A 15897-nucleotide genomic window follows, 5' to 3' on the forward strand; every position below is an offset into this window, starting at 1 on the left:
CACAGATCTGCCAGTGGGCAGAGTAGGCTCAGGAGCTGGCAGCAACCACTCCGGTAGGGGCCTCACCCCAGAAGAGTTACAATAGAATCAGAGAGTGAGAGAATATGACTTGGAAGTCATGAAAATGAAAATTAGGCAATTTGAGTTGGAGAAAGAAAGGGCAGCGGAAGACATGAGGCCCGTGCCCTAGAGGAAAAGAAATTGCTTTTGGCTCATGAGTTGAGCCTGAGAGAACTGGATCTTAAAGCCAAGGAGGTGGATGCCAGTTCAAATGGTGGCAGCGCGCAGCCAGTGCATGGGGGTAAAGTATATATTCCCAAAGACCTGGTACAGAATTACCATAGGAGTGAGGATATTTATGCCTGGTTCACTTCGCTTGAAATTGCATTGAAGATGAATGGTGTGCCTGATCAGTATTGGGGGCGGGCCTGTCGAAAAATTTTGAGGCTTCTGGGAGGAGTGTTCTAGAGCCCTTAGAGATGGCAGGTGCCATGACCTACCCCAATATGAAGGAGGCCTTATGTCTCAGGTATGGCCTTACTCCAGAGGGTGTGTTACTGCTACAACGCATCTTTTACAACGTAATGCTGTTACAACGCAGCTATTACATCGCAAATACCATTACAATGCATGCCATTACAACGCATGGCATTACATAGCAGATGCTATTACAACGCATACCATTACATCGTAAGTATTGGTAAGTATTTAATTTTTATTTTTATTTTATTTAATATGTTATTATTGATTTAATTATTATTAATTTAAAAAAAATAATTATTTCGTTTTTAAATATTATAAATTAAATATATCAATTTAAGTATTTTTTAAAATAAGTATGAGTATAGGAGTATATGTTTTGGGGTACTGATGTATATGTTTTGGGGTGTTTGGGTATTTTTAGGTTTTAGGGCAGTGTTTGGGTTTTGGGGTACAGGGGTGTTAGGTTTTAGGGCAGGGTTTGGGTTTTGGGGTACAGGGGTGTTTTTAGGTTTTAGGGCAGGGTTTGGGTTTTGGGGTACAGGGGTGTTTTTAGGTTTTAGGGTAGGATTTGGGTTTTGGGGTACAGGGGTGTTTTTAGGTTTTAGGGCAGGGTTTGGGTTTTGGGGTACAGGGGTGTTTTTAGGTTTTAGGGCAGGGTTTGGGTTTTGGGGTACAGGGGTGTTTTTAGGTTTTAGGGCAGTGTTTGGGTTTTGGGGTACAGGGGTGTTTTTAGGTTTTAGGGCAGTGTTTGGGTTTTGGGGTACAGGGGTGTTTTTATGTTTTAGGGCAGGGTTTGGGTTTTGGGGTACAGGGGTGTTTTTAGGTTTTAGGGTAGGGTTTGGGTTTTGGGGTACAGGGGTGTTTTTAGGTTTTAGGGCAGGGTTTGGGTTTTGGGGTACAGGGGTGTTTTTAGGTTTTAGGGCAGGGTTTGGGTTTTGGGGTACAGGGGTGTTTTTAGGTTTTAGGGCTGGGTTTGTTTTTTGGGGTACAGGGGTATTACGACTTTATATAAATTAAATTAATTAAATTAATTTTATTTAATTTAATTAAATTAATAACAATATTTACAATTATTAATTTAATTGTATTAATAAACGATTATAATTAAATTATATTATTTAAAAATGTTTAATTAATTAAATTCGTTTAATTATATTAAATATAATTATATTATGTATTTATAATTTAATTAAATTATAATTATATTTATTGTAATTAATTACATTATATTATTTACAAATTTTTTATATTTCATTAATTATAATACATTAAATTAATATCAATTTTAATATTAATTAAATTTCTATAATTAAATTAATTACGGTTTTAAAAATGTTATATTATTTTTATTAACTTAAATTAATTTAACTAATTTTATTACATTTTTTTTTAAAAAGATATACTTACCTATACTTACGATGTAATGTCATGCGTTGTAAAAGTATCTGCTATGTAATGCCATGCGTTGTAATGGCATGCATTGTAATGGTTTTTGCGTTGTAAAAATCGCGTTGTAACGGAATACGTTGTAAAATAACGCGTTGTACTGACACCAATCCCTCCAGAGCAGTATAGACTGCAGTTTAGAAACTCCAAGAAGAGAGAGTCTGAGACTTGGATGGAATGGGTGAATCAGTACTCACGTGCACTGGAAGGTTGGATGAAGGGTAGTAAAGTAACTGATTTTAAGGGGTTGTTGCATTTAATCAGTTGGGAGCACTAGAGTAGTCTGTGTTCCAGAGCTGCGCCAGCATCTTTTAGACAGCAAGCTTACAGACCCCATTGAGCTTGCTAAGGAGGCGGACCGCTGGACCAGTACCAGGGTCCAGAGAGGAATTGTGGGTACCACAGCCAAAGGTGGCAGGGTCCCCAGCAGTAGAGTGTGTGTGTGGGGGGGGGGGGACAAGGGTAACCAAAAGGAGTTCTCACAAGGGCCCCAAAATAGTTCCCAGGGAAAGGAATCCCAATCCCCCAAACCTAGACAGCCATGGCCCCTTAAGGGCAGGCGGGACAATAGAGACAGGAGAGATAACCAAGGTCCCCCTACCTGCTATCACTGCAATGAGGTGGGCCACATTGCTCAAAAATGTCCCAAGAAGAAGCTAGCACCTACTGGTGCTCCCGCCCCAGCGTTAGCAAGTGTAGCTTTGGGAGGGGATTTGGTTTCTAGTGACTGGGGGGAGCTAGCAGTTATGACCCTTGTCTCTCTAGGAGACCAAGAGATGGTCCAGGAAATCTTACTGCCCTCTAACACTAAGAAGTATGGGCAGAAGGTGACCATCAATGGGCGGGAGGTTGAGACTCTGAGAGACACAGGAGCCAGCGTGACATCCGTGAGGTGTCAGTGGGTGTCTGAAGAGCAAATCATCCCTGATGCACTCCGCCCTGTAGTGGCAGCTGACAGCTCAGTGCGCCTCTGCAAGCTGGCGCGTGTTCCCTTTGAATGGGGGGGGGGGTGGAGATGTCTCTGGTCTTTTGGAAGTTGTTGTCAGTGATGCCTTGCCTGTAGACTGTCTGCTAGGTAACGATCTGGAGAGTTCTCCATGGAAGGATGTAGAACACAGAACTCATTTGGAGATGTAGGGTTTGCCTGCATGGATCTGTGTGACCACGCACGCTATGGCAGCCAGGAAGGGTGACTCAGCGGAGCTGGAGCTTGAAACAGTGGCCCAGAGACCTGCCAGGAGAGGAAGAGGCAAGGGGCGCAGGAAACCCACTCCAGCAGTTCCCACGGTCCAGGAAGGAGCAGAACCTGAGGGGGATGCCCTGGAACCTACAGGGGAACAGGTGGCCGAACGGGGAGACCTACCTGAGCTGACCCATTGGCAGCAGGAAGGTGGTCCCTCCAGGTAGGAATTCTGCCGGGTGCAGAAAGAATGCCCTTCCCTTATTGGTCTGCGGCAGACCAGGCAGCAGGTGGAGCATCCAGATATCACTTTATCTACTGGGAAGATGACCTACTATATAGCGAGCCTAAGTTTACTGAGCCCGGTGCAACCCGTGTGCTGGTGGTACCCGAGCGCTTCAGAATCTTCCTAATGGGTCTGGCTCATGACGTGCCTCTTGCAGGACATCTGGGGCAAGACAAGACCCTGAACCGGCTTGTCACCCACTTCCACTGGCCCCAGATGAGAAAGCACGTTGGTTCCTTTTGCAGATCTTGCCAAACCTGTCAAGCCAGTGGCAAGACTGGAATGAAGTTGAAGGCACCCCTTCAACCCTTCCCAGTGGTGAGCACCCCTTTCGAGCGGGTGGGCATAGACATAGTAGGGCCCCTGGACCCCAAGACAGCCTTAGGCAACAGGTTCATCCTGGTCTTGGTTGACCATGCCAAGCGGTAGCAGTCCCTCTCAGGACAATCACAGCACCCGTGGTGGGCCGTGCATTAATGGGGATCTTTTACCGTGTGGGGTTCCCCAAAGAGGTGGTCTCCGACCGGGGTACCAACTTGATCTCTAGGTACATGAAGTCTCTGTGGGAGGAGTGTGGGGTAACTTATAAGTTCACCACTCCTTACCACCCTCAAGGAAATGGGTTGGTTGAAAGGTTCAACCGGACCCTAAAAGGTATGATTATGGGTCTAGCGGAGCCCATGAGACGGAAGTGGGACGTTTTGTTACCATGCCCGTTGTTTGCCTACAAGGAGGTGCCTCAGAAGTCCTTAGGGTTCAGTCCCTTTGAGCTCCTGTATGGCCACCCTGTTAGAGGACCTCTTACACTGGTGAAGGAGGGGTGGGAGAAATCCCATGGGAAACCCCCCAGGATGTGTTCAGCTATGTGCTGGCCTTTCGCAACCAGACAACGCTTCAGGAAGCTCGCTCAGGAGAACCTAGAAGCTAGCCAGGAAGAAATGAAAAGATGGTATGACCAGAATACCACTCTGGTCGAATTTCAACCTGGGCAGAAAGTGTGGGTGATGGCGCCAGTGGAGCCTTGTGCGCTCCAAGACAAGTGGACTGGGCCATATGAGGTGGTGGAAAGGAAAAGTGAGGTAACCTACCTGGTTAACCTGAGGACCCCCAAGCAACCCCTGAGAGTCTTGCATGTGAACCGCCTCAAACCACACTTTGAGAGGTCTGAAGTGACAATGCTCATGGCTACAGATGCAGGAAGGGAAGAGGATAGTGATCCTCTCCCTGACCTTCTGGCAGTTAAGGAGCAAGACGGGTCAGTGGATGGTGTGGTCCTCTCGCCCACCCTGACCCCAGAACAGCAAAGAGACTGTCGCCAAGTGTTGGGTCAGTTCTCCTCTGTTCTCCCTGACCCCAGGTGTCACCAACTGGTGCGTCTATGGTGTGGACACTGGAGATAGTCTGCCTGTGAAACAGAAATTTTACAGGGTAGCTGACAAGGTCAGGACCAGCATCAAGGAAGAAGTTTCCAAGATGTTGGTGCTAGGGGTGATTGAGCCCTCCAGCAGCCCCTGGACTAGCCCAGTGGCCTTGGTACCCAAAGCTGCTGCGCCCTGTGCCACTCCAGAACTCCGGTTTTGTGTGGACTACCGTGGGCTCAATGCGGTCACGAAGACTGATGCACGCCCCATCCCCAGAGCTGATGAGCTCATGGATCGGTTGGGAGCTGCCCAGAACCTCAGTACCTTTGATTTGACCTCTGTGTTCTGGCAGATTGCCTTAACTGATGGGGCCAAAGAGAGGTCTGCATTCTCAACGCCAGAGGGGCACTTCCAGTTCCGAGTCATGCCCTTTGGGTTGAAGAATGCCCCTGCCACCTTCCAGAGACTGGTTAACTAGGTACTGTCCGGGCTGGAGGAATTCAGCGCCGCATACCTGGATGACATCGCTGTGTTCAGCTCCACGTGGGAGAAACACTTGCAACACCTCTGTGTCAAAGTCAAAAAGATTTATTGCATAATTAATTAAAATCGTTACAATTTCCACATAATAATTTTATAATACAAAAGACAAAATGCTTGCTAAAAAATTAGACTGCTCCTTTGTTAAAATAATGTAACACAGTTTAAAAAAATGTCATCCGGGGATACTCCCGCAGGCTTTACGGTCAAAATGTTATTACGTGAATAGTGCAGAATTTACCAGTCATTAGGATCGAGGCAGCGTTGGTGACCCGCTTCATTAGCCCTGTCCTTGTTCCACAAGACTCAGGCATTTTTTCACTTCTGCGAAGAATTTTATTCCCCGGCAAGCCAAAATAATTGAACTCCCTCCCAGCCAACAAGTTACCATTTGCCTGCAGGTGCTGATTTTTAACTCGTTGCAGATCTGTTTTAAGAATTGACGACGTTGTGCCAGGAGAGCCGGACAAACACACAAAAAGTGAGCTAGTGATTCTGTTTTGTATCCACATAGTCTACAACTCTCCGTCTGGTAGTTACCTTTCCAGGATGGTGCTAGATCCTTCGAAATGTGCATCCCCATCCTATAGTCTGTGAAGGCTCTTTTTAAATGCACATTGAAATGAGAGGATAAGTATGCATGCGGTAGTCCAGCTTTAAAGGAGTTGATTATGGTCCAACCATGTCGCCGTTTGAGAAGTGACGCTTTGTCATCTTGAAAAGATTTCATCCTTGCTGCCTTGTTGTCTAATCTACTTATGGTTGCTTTGTCCGTCACAGACTCCCATGTGCCTTCCAACCCCAGTTCTTTTACACAGATTTTCAGATGTTTTCCCCAAGGGCACAGGGTTCCCTTCACTCCTTGATTTTTTATAGCTTCCCAGTTTAACCAATCCATTGAATCCGGATCTGCTGATCTTAACTTGTGACACAGTTTTACAAAGCCGCTCATGCTCCTATATTTCTGGTTTTGCAGACCAAATTCCAGCCTAACTTGCGGGGCTGAAGCACACTTTGGAAGGTAAAAACTGCTTTATAGATTTTGGTTTGAAGCTCATTTAGTAGGTCTATTTCCTTGCCACACCAGGTGACAAGACCGTAAGACAAGGATGGTAAAATTTGTGCCGACATAACCTTCAGGAGGTGATTGCAGTTCGGACAGTCCATTTTTGTTTTTAGCAACCGATAAGCAAAAATTAGGCTTTGGGCTTTTGCGCGTACTGCAGTTATATGCTCAGTTTGTTTTGCTCCCTGGGAAATTGTAACTCCAAGGTATTTATACGAACCTTGTTCGTTCACCTTCGTCCCGTTGTATGTCCATGTGTATCTAAGTTTTTTTGGGTCTACTAGACGGACCACTTTGGTTTTTTCTTTGTTTAGATCCAGACCTTCTTGTTTTAAGTACGCTGATAGTATGTTTAAGGCTCTTTGTAGACCAACTGGGGTTTTGCTCAGCAGGACTATGTCATCTGCGCATTGCAGGCAGGGAATTCGCAAGTTTGCCAATGAAGGTGGGTGCACTTCATCTGTGTCCAGCACTATTGCGAAGTCAGAAAGAAAAAGGTTAAAAAGGGTGGGCGCTATAACGCAGCCTTGTTTTAGGCCCTGGTGTGTTGGTATGTTCCTCGTTGTATAAGCTCCATTTTCCAATTTAACCTTTGCCCATGTGTCTTCATGTAAAACTTTTATTGCCTCTATTAGTTTTGTTGGCGTCCCCCAATGCTGCAATTTACCCCATAGAGGCTCTCGGTTAACTGTCGAAGGCAGATTTAAGATCTACAAAACAGGCATACAATCGTGCGCCCTTTGCTGCTAATCTGTCCATTAATAGTGACAGGCAAGTCAAGTTGGTAATTGTCCCCATATTCCGCCTAAAGCCTGTCTGAAACCAGGGGATTCTGTGAGATTCTTCAATCCAGTCTTGCAGCTTTAGGAGAATACAAGAGGCGTAGAGCTTTGCTTCGACATCTATCAGCGATATAAGTCTGTAATTTGTTGGGTTGCCATGGTCACCATGTTTGAATATTGGATGAATTACGTTGCCCTTCCAAGATGCAGGTATTTGTGTGTCTTGATAGATTTGATTAAAAAGTGGCGTTAGGATTTCTGCCCAGAATTCCGGGTCGTGTTTAAAGATGGCGTTGGGCAGCCCGTTTGGGCCTGGCGCTCCTTCAGCCTTTAGCCTTGTGATGATTTTACAGAGTTCCCCTCTAGTGATTAGTTCTGGGACTGTCGTCTCCTCTTATGAGCTGTCCTTTAACCCCGGTCCTACTGTACCATGTTGTAAGTTCCCAACTGGCCATTCTCTTCCGGATATGTTACCCGTGTATTGTTCGGGAGGCCTGCTGTTGTTATGCTGTAGAGGGATTGCACATGTTGGGTCCAAGAGTCTGCTCCTACTCCCGCTTCCTGGTAGAGTTTTGGTCCTTTATTTAGGTCATTAATGATACCCCAAAATTATCGACTGTTGGGGTGTTTTCCTGCACTTAGTAGTTTATGCCAAAGCTTCTCCTTATAGGCAGATTTTGCGACGTTTAGTGACTTCCTATAAGCGTTTCTGGCTTCTATCAGGTCCCCCTTATTTGTTTGTAACCCCAGTTTTTTTTGCCGAGCTAAAAGTCGGACCTCCTTTGCTACCCTCCTTTTTTTTGTTCTTAATTCGTTGGAAAACCAGGGCTCCATTTCAAGGGTAGACTTACTTGGAACACTTGAAGTTGCTGGAAATTTGTGAAGAAGGTCCAGGACCAATTGCTCCCAATTTTTTACCAGGTCCTCCTTTATTTGCAGCCTTAACTCGAGTTTCCGAGCTGTTGCGGCGAGCTGGATTTTTTCCAGCATTTCTCCACGCCATTTTAGTTTCTTTAAATTGAATTTAGAGGCTTGGTGTAGTAAACTTGATATTTTCGGTGCCACGTTGGGCGCAGAGTTTAGGGAAGTTATTTGGGGGAAGTGGTCACTTTCTGGCCGTTGGACAATTTTAAAGGTCTCAATGCCTGGAATTAAGTAGTCACTTACTATTGTGTAATCTATAATTGAGTGGACCCTTCCACTCAGGTACGTAATACCTGCCGGCCTATCCCCCAACGCGTTGCCGTTCAAGATCGTCAGACCCAGGTCTCTTAGATCGAGGGCTAACCTGGGGCCTCCTTTGGGCTGTCGCATGGTTCCTTTTGCCCCATGTTTACCAATTAGGTCGCAGTTGAAGTCCCCTGCGATTAGTAGTGGACATCCTAGATAAGTTTTTTGCATCGTTTTAATCAGCAACGCCAGGCTGATTTGTTTTTCTTGTTGTAACTTCCGGTCTGGGTGGATATAAACATTGAGGGTTATGATTTTCCACTGTTTGGGCCCAACTGACATGGATTCAGTGATTCTGGTCACTTGTACCCAATTGAGGCCTACATCCAATACTTCAGATGTCCAGTTAAATTTTTGAGTTATACGAGTTGATTGACCGCCCCGGGGGTGCCCAAAGTTTGAATGTCTTTCTGCCGGGATGTGGTGGGTCTTAAAACCTGGTATTACACTTGGTGCTAGTTTCCATGACTCCTGAATCAGGATTATATCTTGGTTGGAAGAAAAAAAAAAAAAAGGATTGTGTATCATGGTCCAGCTCCATTTCTTGGAATCCGTGTACGTTCCATGCGCATACTGAGATCTTTGTTGAGGTTGTTTTGGCACTCTGCGTTTCCTCCATCCTACATGGAGACGATGAGAAATGTTTCTTTATGTTAGGGTCCCTTTTTACACAGGAACGTGGGGACCCAGGACCAGTCTGTTATATCCCGGTCGTGTTGTCTGGTTGGTTGCTTGGTGTCTGTCACGATTTCCCCGTCCGCTAAGCTTGCAACGGCTGGTGAAGTAGCACGTGCTCCTAATAGACAGGAGAACGGAGGACATATTTTTTCGTTGCCCTTTGATTCGTTGTGGGTGTTTATTTGTAACGGAAATGGATATCTTGGGCATTTATTTCGTACAAGCGAGATGCCCCATGTTTCAAAGTGATCTTTTGTGGGAAATATCTTGTCGGCGATGGCTTTTGAGGCCCACGTTGTGATGGTGACTTCAGACTCTGTATGATGGGGCTTCTTTTAAATTCGACTGTCAGAAGGTCCTGTGATGTTATCTCGTTTAGCTCCTCTATTTCCTGGAACAATTTTAGAAGGTTGCCTCGGTTTATGAAATCCTGAGGCCCCTCTGATGGGTATTCCGGGATGAATGTTAGGATGTGGTGTATAGTTTCCAGATGCTCATTGGAATCTTTAGACTGTTGAGGCTTCGTAAATTCATTGAGTTTGGGAGTTGTAGAGGGGGGGGGGGGGGGTCTCGTTCCCGGTCTGTGTTTACTGACGTCGTATGATTAGTTGGACATTGGTTTAGACCTGGAAGTGTTGAAGGCTCTGCAAAGGGCAGGCCTCACGATCAAGGCCAGCAAGTGCCAGATAGGGCAGGGATCTGTGGTGTATTTGGGACACCAGGTGGGGAGCGCACAGGTGGCGCCCCTACAGGCAAAGATTGATACCATTCTGGCTTGGAAGCCCCCCAAAACCCAGACAGAGGTGAGAGCCTTTTTAGGTCTCACCGGGTATTACAGACGGTTCGTCAAGGGATATGGCACCATCGTTGCCCCCTTGACAGAGCGGACTTCTAGAAAGCAGCCCAAGAAAGTGAACTGGACCGAAGCCTGCCAGACTGCTTTTGACACCCTGAAGACTGCCATGTGCACAGCCCCTGTGCTCAAAGCACCTGATTTCTCCAGTGAGTTCATAGTGCAGACAGACGCTTCAGAGCATGGTGTGGGAGCAGTATTCTCACAAATCACCGAGGAGGGAGGACACCAGCCGGTAGCTTTCATTAGTAGGAGGCTACTCCCCAGGGAACAGAGGAGGAGTGCGATTGAGAGATAAGCTTTTGCTGTGGTCTGGGCTCTGGAGAAGTTGAGGTCCTACCCGTTTGGGACTCACTTCCCTGTTCAGACCGACCACAGGCCCCTCAGGTGGTTACTGCAAATGAGGGGTGAGAACCCAAAACTGTGGAGGTGATCCATCTCCCTACAGGGAATGGACTTTACGGTGGAACACCGCCCTGGTACAGAGCACGCCAACACTGATGGTCTGTCTAGGTTTTTCCGCCTTAGTGAAGAGAACCCCCAAGAGGGTGGGTAGTTCTCTCCACTTTCAGCTGGAGGGGACACATGTTATCTGACATCTATGGCGTGGTTTTCCCCTATCTTTTTGCCTCTGCCTCCTGTATTTTTGATGCTGTGCTGGATTTCGTTTTTGCTGGTTTAGATGCTTTGGACACTCTGCCACTGCTGATCAGTGCCAGAGTGTAAGTGCTCCCTATGTAAATTGTTATCATGATTGGATATACATGATTGGCATATTTGGATCACCCCGAAGTCCCTAGTAAAGTGCATTGGGTGTGCCAGGGCTGGTGATGACAAATGCTACTAGTGGGCCTGCAGCACTGATTGTGCCACCCACATGAGTAGCCCTAAAATGGTGTCTCGGGCCTGCCACTGCAGTGCCTGTGTGCAGTCTAGGAACTGCCGTGTCCTCCTCGTCAGTGTCCCCACTGACCAGGCCTAACCCTTCCCTTTTTGTGCACATTAGTCTCCCCTATGAAAGGCCCAAGGTACCCCCCCTGGGCAGGGTGCAGTGTATGTAAAAGGTAGAGCATGTACTAGTGGGGGTGACATGCTCTGATAGTGAATGGCAGCCATTTTCGTTTTTCACTATTGCAAGGCTATCTTGCTCCATAGATTAACATGGGGGATGCTGGCTACAGTGGCTTCCAGCATTTCTTCCCATAGGAACAAGATAGGACAAAAGTATCTTGTATCCCTGAACTCAGAATTTAATAACACATCTTTTAGGAAAGGTGGTTTTTAAATCCTGTGTAGTAGTTGCTGTACTCTTGCCTGACGTTTGTGTGCCTTGGCCTGTTTGTGGATGTACTGTCTGGTTTGAGAGTGACAGAGGCTGGGGATGCCCCAGGAGGCTGGCTGAGTCAGCCATAGGCTGAATGACTGCATTTGCAACTGGAGTGGTGGGAGGAGTTAGCACCTGGGCCTGAATAGGGCTGTGCCTGCCTACCACAATGCTGGCTCCACCTCCTGCTGGGCGGCTGACTACCCTGCCCCTCACTCTGAAAGGAAAGGAGAAGCCAGGAAAACAAAGTTCTCAAGAAACACCCAGAACTGGTTCAGACCGGGCTCAGGGCCCACATGCACCAAGATAACAAAGACTTTTAGGGGTATAAGTACAGGACCCCTGACAACAGAAAATTAGATCATCCTGGAATCAAGAAGGAACCTCTGCCAAGGAGAAAGCTGAATCTGAAGAAGTAAGACTGTTCTGCTGTTGCTCTGCCGGACTGACCTGTTGCTTTGCTGCCAAGGAGAGAGGAAGGACTTTGCTGTTGTGCTGTGTCCCCTGTCTTGAAGGAATCTCCAAGGGCCTGAGAAGAGCTGGCTCCCTGTTCTGAAGTCCCAGGAACAAAAAGACTTCACCCCCAACTTCCCTGAACTCTGCTGAGAGAGTTCTGTCCTTCCTAGAGTGCTTGATCCATTTATGGGGCCTCTGGAAGTTGTACCTGTGCTGGGAAGCTTGAAACTAAGCTTGAGATACTTTTGCAATTGAAAAGTATCGCATCGCTTGCTGCGGAGCGCATCCGACAGTGCGAGAAGTTTCCCGCCGCTACGAAGGTCTGTTGCCGCTGTCAGAGCAGTCATAACCTTCGTTTGCAGGACGCACCCGATCGGTCTTACATTGCTGCGGTCGTCGCAGAGTCAGTCGGCGCTGGGTGAGATCGCCGCACTGCTTGCGGATCGCATCACGTTGCTGCGAGTGTCGTCGCAGAAACCATCGCGTCGAGGAGCTGCGAGAGAGAAGATCACCGCTGGTCCGCGCATCGTCGCCCCGGAGATAGTCGAGCCTCCAAAGATCGTCGCATCGTGCCTTTGCGAGAACAAACTTCCTACGGAACCTACGCACCGGAATCCATACAAGTGGCCTTCCTCCCCATACAGACCGGATTTGTCGCAACACGGCCGCTGCTGCAGCGGGGCTGTCGCATCGGAGCAACGCTCGTTTTCCACCGCGCTAGCTTCTGCTTTTGGAACTTTGTCGCAACTGAAAGGTATTGTGAGTAAATGTGACGCAACTGTGAGCTTTTCATACATCTGTGGATTATTTTATCGCAACCTAAAGAACTTACCTTACAACCTTAAGAACTCTTTTGAAACCATATTCTTGAATTGTGTATGTTGGATTTTTGTCGTTTTGGTCTTGTGTAGTTTAGATTAAATACCTTTATTTTTCTAAACTGTTGTGGAGTCAGTTTGTGGTGTTTTCACTGCTTTACTGTGAGTGTTGGTACAAATGCTTTACACATTGCCTTCTGATTAGCCTTGACTGCCCGTGCCAAGCTACCTAGAGGGTGAGCAGGGGTTATCTCAGAGGGCTTCCTCCTAACCCCGACTAGAATCAAGGGTCCCTGTTTGGACAGTGGTACCTACCTCTGCCAACTAGAAACCCCCAGTTCTAACACGGGCCAACAGAGCAAGTAATTCAAAAGGTATCTGTTGCTGGTACCAAATCTACAACATTGATTTTATTTTTCCAGATTATGAATGGCTACGCTGCACCTTAGGGTAGCCTTGCCGGATATGGGTAAATGGTATCAAAAGTTACCAAAAATGCCAGTGTGAGGGCAAATCGCACCAGTCAACCTTATATTTTATACTCTTGTCATTTTCATAGGGATATTAGGAAGCAAATTGTAGGTCCTTTTTTTATTATGAGGAAATATATTTTTATAAAGACACATTTAATTTTATCTGTGGTATTGAAAATGAGGAATTGTGTTATGCTGTGGCTGCTTATGCTTAATTAGCTATTAAAAGGAGGAATGGCAATTCACATCTTGAGTCCCTAGCTTATGAGATTAAAACTTATACGGCTGGGGTAACTCATATGACTCAAAGTATGTGTTGGATCCTTTCTTATTAGATCTATGTTAAGCACTTTTGCACATTATATTTTCTCATTTGCAATTGGTTATAAGTGGCTCAGAAGCAAAATAAAATGCAAGATGATTTTTTGCTGAAATGCATAGAAATTGTTCCTTCCTGCATAGCATAGCGTCTGTGTAACGCAGCCTAGGGGAATGTATTTCAATGTACTGTTATGTGATATTTCTGTTTATTGTAAATCACTTTCATGGATTTTGCTCAAAAAAACGATTTTTGAATTTGACTTGAAGCTTTTAAATAAAAATGGTGCCAATAAAGCATTAAGCACCAACCAAGGTCATATTTAGAGTTGGAGTTTCAGTAGGAGATCATCCCCATAGCCCAACAGAGAAATGACTGTCTGAGGTGTTACCATGTGTCTGCCCACCATATTTAGAGTGGACTAACAAATGTCAAGTTTTCACTGTCTGTCATTGCTTTTTCTATTTTCATAAGCAAAATCAAGTTAAGGATTTGGTTTTTGTATATAAAATAAAAAGTTGAACATTTGACGTATTGCTCCGTAATGTTGATGGAGTTGTCCATCAAACATTCCATGCATTTTCAGGAACCGTTGTGATGGAGCTTCCTGCAATTGAAAGATGTCTGCTGGGCCAGGGCACTTTTGTAAACTTAGCAGGTGGAGTACCCACGCTGGAATAAAGTACCATAGCAATGGTGCATACTCCCACCGCCAAACTCGAAACCGTAGTCTTTAAAATTGAAGTCAAAAATTCTCAGCAAGTCAAAGAAGAAGGCTGTGCCCGAGAAGGGTACCATGGGGCTGTATAGCTGCTGAACGAGGTCTCCGTGAAGCCGTTGACATTTGGTGGGAAAGCTCAGCGCAGAAAAAGTAAAAAATGTGCATCCAAGGAAGGTCCCTTACCACCCGGAAACTTTTGCCACCTTCGCCCTATGAAGATTTCAATGCTCGCACTTATTCACTTTTGGGGAATTCAGTTTCCTCCAGAGGGGCAAGGCTTCAAGCTGTAGCCAAACACGGCTCTATGTGACTAGATACCTTCTCTGTCGCCCCTCTGAAACAGATTTGCTGATGTGGAAAAGCTCTGAGTGAGCGATCTGAATCTTTGGATCAGATGCACTGCATCTTCGACAGACTGACTTTGTAGGCTTACCCTGGTCCTCCAAAGGTCTCGGATAGTAAAACGTTTCCATGTCCAGATTTTTTAGGATGTTAGGAGGGATACACTGACACAGCCAGGGGTCCTAGGACCTCAGGAAAAGCACTTGAAAGGCAAGACTCACTCCAGAAGAAGGCAGAGTCCAGGGCAGGTTTAGATGGAACTGGTCAGCTGGGCTCTTTGGGAAAAGGGCGTCTAGATGCTTATTGTGTTTCTATAGCTTAACAGGAGGTAGGATGTCAATCTCTAACCCTCAGAGTTCACTTACTGGTACGGTGTAAAAGTGGGAGCAGATTCAGCCTTTCCAGTCTCCACAGCAGGTGCAGTCCTCCTGTCTTCCACAGGTCCAGTAGTGTTCCGAGGAGGACGTTCAGGTGTTCCACATTTATACCTGGCTCTAGCCTATTGGAGGGTGGGGTGGGGGGAGGGGTGACTCCTGGTGTCTCTTATCAATAGAGAGCATATTTAAATATTTCCATTTGTTCTTGTATGCCCCTACTACAAACGATCCCACAGTGCCCCTTCTCTACCTAAATGCAACATAGATGAACCTTCTCTCCCCTGTGTATACTTTGTGCCCACCCTAAAGGTGTGGCCAGGGAAATTAGCAATCCCTCCTCTGTGGTCGCTCAAAGCCAGTTCTGTGGGCAGCTCCTCCCCACAGGGATTAGTGCCTGGCTAACTGCGGGACAAAAGAAGGAGACTGGCACATGTGTTCGTTACATCTGCCTTAGACAAAGTAGGTATCTTTGAAGTGAATTATGTTTTAAGCACAGCCCAGATGGTTAACCGAACAGAGGAACAGATGCCTCCCCACACCCTAGGTCTTTGTCTTGGCTCTGTCTGGGAGCAAGTTCCCACCTCATCAAATGGTCTATTCAGCGCCTGGGTGACAGTTAGAAGATCACGCAAATATGCTTTAAGCAGAGAAGAGGCGACTTTTTATCAGTATCTTTTCCAAAATGTTTATTACAACTACACCAGTACATTGAGCTTGTAAATATTTTAAAAAGTCCAAGAACGGGTACTGTAGCGGTTTCCTAGGTAGAGATAACATTAATAGTTTCCCAATGCATTGCTTTGGAACAGCTAACCATGCTACAGGGAAAATAGCATTTAGGACCTTATCACTAAGAACATGTTTAACATTAACCTTTCACATGTTCTATTTTAAATGTGTTAAGAGCATTTAAACCTATTTGGGAGGGGTGGGGGGCTTCAGATTTAAAAAGAAGGTCTTAGGCCTGTCTAAAGGGGTTATTTTAAGAGGTCGAATTTGTAGTGTTAAAAACAGGCTATGAGATAGGCCTGCAGCCAGGTTTGCCCTGTCACTGAAGTGGGTGGTACAATGGGTTGTGCAGTCCACTAATGACATTTAACTAACAAATACACTTTGTACCATCTACAAGGGACTTACGTGTATGGTAAATATGTCAACCAGG

The sequence above is a fragment of the Lissotriton vulgaris genome, chromosome 10 (assembly GCF_964263255.1).
Source record: "Lissotriton vulgaris chromosome 10, aLisVul1.2, whole genome shotgun sequence".
Classification (NCBI taxonomy): domain Eukaryota; kingdom Metazoa; phylum Chordata; class Amphibia; order Caudata; family Salamandridae; genus Lissotriton; species Lissotriton vulgaris.